This window comes from Crotalus tigris, unplaced genomic scaffold (assembly GCF_016545835.1).
Source record: "Crotalus tigris isolate CLP2741 ecotype Arizona unplaced genomic scaffold, ASM1654583v1 scf7180000017591.2836849, whole genome shotgun sequence".
Lineage (NCBI taxonomy): Eukaryota > Metazoa > Chordata > Lepidosauria > Squamata > Viperidae > Crotalus > Crotalus tigris.
Genome location: NW_024096497.1, coordinates 1813761 through 1820351, shown reverse-complemented (window position 1 = coordinate 1820351; position 6591 = coordinate 1813761).

Here is a 6591-nt window from a genome sequence, read left to right as displayed (position 1 = left end):
ATCTCAATTCTGAGAAGTCAATTTCCCCTTCTTAAGGGTTACTAAAATGCTTTCTAACAATTAAGTGGAACCTCCAGCTTGTCTAGTCTTTTTTCTTTTTCCTTTCCTTTCCTTTCCTTTCCTTTCCTTTCCTTTCCTTTCCTTTCCTTTCCTTTCCTTTCCTTTCCTTTCCTTTCCTTTCCTCTCCTTTCCTCTCCTCTCCTCTCCTCTCCTCTCCTATCTCCTCCTCTCCTCTCCTCTTTCTGCTTTCTTTTTTCCTGCTTTCAGTCTATGTCAACTGCCTGACTAGTCCCTAAAGTTTTCTTGGCAAGATTTTTAGAATTTTTTTGCCGTTGCCTTCTTCCTTAGCTAGAAGTAACTGGCCCAAAGTCACCCAGCTGGCTTTGCGTCTAAGGCAGGATTAGAACTCACAGTCTCCCAATTTCTAGGCTGGTGCCTTCACCATTAGACAGACTGATTCATCTGTTGTACCTGTTATATCAGGACTGGTAATTAGATTTTATCTAGTTACCAATCCTGACATAAACAGGTACAACAGATGATAGTTTTTACAACTGAACAACTGGAAGAATTATATAGACCAGTGGTTCTCAACCTTTTTAATGCTGCGACCCCAACCAGTCATAAGTCGAGGACTACCCAACTGGTCATAAGTCGAGGACTACCCAACTGGTCGTAAGTTGAGGATTTTCCCTACCTGGGAGTGCCGCGCATGCGTGGTGCTGCCCCCTGCGCCGGCCGAGGTGTAGCTGGCAAGTGGCAGAGACGGCGCAGGCCGACCACCAGCTGGGCCACCAGCTGGCCCAGCCCAAGGGAGGTAAGGCACCTGCCGGGCCCCACACGTGCCAGCAACCCTCCCTGCGCCCGCTGGCCTCCCACCTCCCACCCCTGGCTCTCTTTTACTTACATTTTTAGTAGTTCCTCAGCAGGGAGGGGTGGAAACTTCCAAACAGCTTGCCTTCGCTGCAGACAACTTGCAGCACCGTTTGCAGAATGGGACTTTTGGCGGGCTCAGCAGGGCAGAGACAGCCTGCACAATTCCTATTGGCTTTTGAAAGCCAATAGAATTAGACTCTATTCAAGAGAGTCTATTCTATTGGCTTTCAAAAGCCAATAGAATAAAAGGGAGTAGCACAGCCAAGGAAAAGTGGAAAAAAAATGGCGGACTGCGTTGTTTGGCGACCCCCGTGAAATGGTTGTTTGACCCCAAATGGGATCCCGACCCACAGGTTTAGAACCACCGGTATAGACATATAGAGATTATATTCAGAAACAGAGACTTAGGGCATATACCATAGTCAGCCATTTTTGCTTAATTATTCTTACAGTAAGAAAATTGTAATTCAAAGATACTGCAAAATCCTGAAGTGAAAAAATAAGCATCTCAAAACAGAAGAGTGCATTAAATCATACAAAGCTCTATTTTGCTTTCTTAATGTAAACATAACTTGCTTCCTTTCCCCAGATTTAGAGAACACTGTTTGAGCCAGCAGTAAGCATGTAAAGTTGTTCTGCTTTTTTCTGCAGTATTGTGGGAATACAGTTTCCTAATTTGCTTGGAGTTTTGTAGCATCCACTTTCTCTCTGTTCTGTTCAAAAAGAGAATCAGTGTTCTTTTGACTTACTACATTCATGGATAGGGAGTTCTGGCAATTTATACCATACAAAAATCAAATCCAAAGATTCCAGATAACAGTTTTCTGAACATCGTTGAATAAAGAATGTATACAAGACATATTATATATTAATATCCCTATTTGAATAAAATGCATCTTCACATTGGGCACAGACCTACCCTAATCCCAATGGTATAAGCTGGTAATAGGATTTCATTGTCTTGGTTTGTTTTCAAGTCTCATCTTTGCAAAAAGAAAAAAAAAATCATTTGGGATTAAGCTTTTATTCATTTCTATTTCTCTTGTGGGAAGGCTAAATTTGTTGTCTCGTGTCATTACAAACAAATCTTTGTGTCAAAGAATTATCAGGGTACCTGTTTCTCAATTCAACTTGATTAAAAAATAAGTTCCCTCCCTTTAATGTCAATTTTAAAAAAACATTGTCTGCAATGGATTTACACATTTATCGTGCTAATTCTGTATTCTCTTTGTTTTCTTCCTTTTCTCAGAAGTATTACTAGCGAGCAATACACTAAGAACATGAAATAATTTAAATATATTTTTTTAAAAGCTGCAGTATTGAGTTTTCAAACATAAACAGTATTCAGTTCAGTTCATAAAGCAACAAAAATAGGATGATGAAAATATTAAATACATATAAAAAAATCCTAATAGTTGCCTCTAGTTTAAGTCAAACACAACCAAATTTAGGCTTCCTCCTGATCCTGTCCCTTTTTGTGGGTTTACAGGCCACCTATTACTGAGAGGTTGCATCCATAATAATAAAAGCAGAGATGCTTAAGGGGATATATTGATACTATAAGGCAGATTGCTAAGGAAAGAAGATCAAAATGTTTTAATTGGACTTTTTATGTAAGGTGTTATTTTCATATATTTTCACTTCTGTTGCATTGTCTCATTATCCTATTCTTTTAAATATTTTTAACATAATAAATACTGATATGTGCATCATTTCACAATGTGAATTTTGACCAAACTATATATTTCAATATGATTTCCCTCTGGTTAAATGAGTGTTACCTTTCAAAGTATCCATCCACACATTAGCCTTAGATAATTGGCCTGGGGGGTGGGTGGGAATGACTCAATACCCATATTGAAAAAACTGCAGACAAGATACAGAATGAATTTGAAAAGCTCATTGCTGAGATTTAGGAAGTTACAAGGGCATGCAATTAATCATGCTTGCCTAGTAGATTCTATCAGTTACACATGTGTATCTTCAAATAAAAAGACTATATCTCCACTCCTTCTGAACTTTAAGCCTCTCTTCTCACAAAGAAACAGTTGTTGTATTTGGAACTTCCTACCAATCAAGAAGGTTTGAGTGGGCTCTCATGTTGCTGACAAGCACACAGTTGAAGAGATTTCACATGGCATTACTGGCCTTAGTGCTGTTCAGTACTGATGAGGTGACTGAAGAATCAATTCAGCACATCATGAGTTGAATAGCAAACTGAATACATGTGTTGAAAGAAAAATCTTCATCAGGGTCCAGTCCAGGCTGGGAATAATCAAAATGGAGACTGCTTTAGAAAGAAGGTTGTAGTTTATTGAAGAGGAGAGCCAGACAGAAAGATGGCTCTGGGAAAGCTGACCACATGTAGCAGGGAGTGGCAGGTTTTTATACCTTCTTGAACTTTTGTTTGGAGTTGTTCCTGTGGCAGGAACTTTGACCTGAGTCTGAGTGTGCTTTTCTGGTATTCTGGTAGTGGTGGGTTAATCCTATTATGTCCCAAAGGTCATATCCTGCTTCCCTGAGAGTGTGGCTGATAACTATGTCCTGTATTGGATTTTTTGTGTGTGAGGGATTGTTAATTCTAGGGAACTTTGTCTTTCTGATCCCATCAGCTCTAAGCTTCCAGGTGCCAGTCTTTCTGAAAGGATTATATTTGCATTTCTACAGAGCTGGTTTCTGCATGGGGGAGGGAGACTTGGGGCTATTAAGAAAAACCGGTCATGCTTTTCTGCCTTTTTAAGATTCTTTGAAGAAATATATTCTGCCTTTTTAATATTTCCCAAAATATTTCTTTCTTTGGATTCTTTCCACATATGCTTCCTCTTTGTGGCCCTTTTTTTAATCATTCAAAAGAAAATCAGCAGGGAAGGTTACTGACAAGGGTGAAAGGTAGTGTCTGGAAGGCCTATTTGCAGAATTGCACATGGACAAGAGGTTCAGTTACTTCACCCTGACTTTTGAACTTTACTTGCTTCTGTACAAATTGTATAATCGGACAGACTGAAAATCCCAATTTGGCTTGTTATTCTTAATTTGAAAAGGCAGGCAGTACAAGTGGGTGAAAAATCTTGGAGTTGCCAGAATTGCCGTTACATACTTAAAGCCTGCCTTAGAAAATATTTCTGTATGGATTCAATAGCATACACTTTAACTGAATGAATGGCTAAATGCTCGTTCTGCATCAAGTAAACTTTAAAGGAAGTTAAATAGTATGGCAGTGAAAATCCAGCACGGGTATGGTTGGCATGCATATTTAATTTTTAATAAGAAAGTGGACTGGGCTTTCAAATCACATATTTTGAGGAGTGCCTTACTTCGAGTTTGGAAAAAGTATTATTATAGGTTAAACTATAAAATACCTATCTGGGGGATTCCTAGACATGCAATTGAGGGGATTTCTAAGGGGATGAACTTTGATAAAATTTCATATAAAGAATTATTAACTTGGTCAGGTTCGGATTGGCATTTAAAATCTCTAGATGTATTAAGGCAAGAAAATATTCTACAGTCATGGTTTCAATATTTACAAATAGTGGACAGGTGGACTGTAGATAAGAAAGAAGGAATAACACTAGAAGATGGAAATCTGGTTATTCAGATTAAAGATCAGAGTCAGGCCCATATAAAAAGAATTTACAATGCTTTAATAGAATTAGACTCTGAAACAGAATTGGTTAAAGAATGTATGATTAAATGGGCTCAGAATATCCAGGATCCTATCCCATTGGACTTATGGGAGACAATTTGGATTAGAAATGTTAAATTTACACAAGCTCAAAATTTGAGGGAAAATTTTTATAAAATGTTTTACAGATGGCATTTACATCCTAAAAAATTATCTTGTATGTATCCAAATTTACAACCCAAATGTTGGAGATGTGGTAATACGGATGCGACATATTTTCATGTTTGGTGGAATTGTAAAAAGGTAAAGGCTTTTTGGATTATAATTTGGTGGAACATTCAAAAGATTTTTAAAAGGAAGATAAAGTTCACCCCTCAATTATTCCTATTGGGTATCTTTGTGGATTTAAATGACAAAGAAACTACTTTAATGTTGAATTTATTAACTGCAGCAAGGTTATTAGTAGGCTCGTATTGGAAGAAGGACTCATTGCCTACTTTAGAAGAATGGATATTTAAAGTTTCTAACTTTGCAGAAATGGCAAAAATTTCTACTTATTTGAACGATCATACACAAGAAAGATATATTATTATATGGAGAAGATGGATAGATTATATTCAGAAAAAATATGGGACTATAAAGTTTCATTTATTTTATGAGTAAATTTTATAGTAACTGTTGTAGAGATTTGTTTACATGACTTAATTTAAGGGGAGTTAAAGGTTAAGTATGATGTTTTTTTTCGCTTTTTTCTTTTTTCTTTCTTCTTTTCTTTTTTTTATTATAGTTAACTTTCTTATTAATAACCCTGTACTCTGCTCTGGGAAGCGAGGGGGGGAGGGTTGAGGGAGGGGGTGGGTGAGTGGGTGGGTAATGATAATATAGTCATGGTAAATGCTTGGGCATTTCCCCTATGCTGCGTTCATGTGTGTGAGAGGGATGAGTGGGGAGGAAGGAGTAGGGAGGAAGTAGGATGGTTAGAGGAGAAGGGGAGGGGAAGAGAGTAGGAGGGGAGGAGACAAAGAGGAGGGAAGTAGGGAAGGATTAGAGAGGGTGGACGCAACCTGGGGGGAATGGGCAGGCGGTACCAATGGTTAGGAATTTATTTTAATTGAATTGTATTTTGTATGAATAAATGGAAAATAAAAACTTTTTAATTAAAAAAAAAATCCAGCACGGGGAAAAAAAACCCGTTTTTTTGAGATGCCAAACTAACATGCATTCACATGCCTCCAATCCCCTTGCTTGCTGCAAAGCCAGATTGAAGTCCTTGAGCTGCTCCTTCCAAAAGTAAAGGGAATTGTTCCCATCCCACCCGATCGCTGTGGGGCTTCATTTCCAAAGACCCTCTGCACAGGCTCCGGACAAAACTCCAGGACTAAAAAAGCAGCAACGGGATTGAAGGGTTGTTCAAAGGAAGAGGAAGAAGTAGAAAGTGGGAGAAGTCACTACTGAACAGGAGAGGCACGATGGGCATGGTAGGCCTGGCTGCGGGGGCCCTTTGGCATGGTAAGCAGTTACAAGGTGCATGGGGCAGCTCCCCCCTCCAACTGCCTCATGGCAGTGACCCCCTGCCTCCCCCCTGCAGAAAACCTGTTGATAAATTATTTGAATCCCACTACTAGTCTGGAGGCTACAGAATTTGAGCTTCCAGGTTGCCTATATATTTCATACTAAGGAAAATTGAAATTGAGAGTTGAAACAAGTCACTCCAGATTTGACCAATGCTGATTCAGTGTTCTGGATAATCCTTAAGTAGCAATGAATGTATCTGAGTTATTTCTATGCGTTCATCATTATGTTGCATCTAACTATGAAACTCAGAACAATTGATGCATATTGAGTTGCTTCTTAATCAAAACATATTTTGTTTATTAGTTGCAAGAGAGATAGCCAGTGATAACATCTGGCTTTTTGCTCTAATCAACTGTAGTGTAGCCCAATCTCTTTAACATCTGTTATGTATTGTTTTCTGGTTTAGAAATTAGTGTTCAGAGGTGTCATACTTATTTGTTTTGATCTGAAGGAATGAATATTGCGACCCTTTGTGGCATTTAATTAATGTAGTGCCTCATTCCCTGGGAAATCTA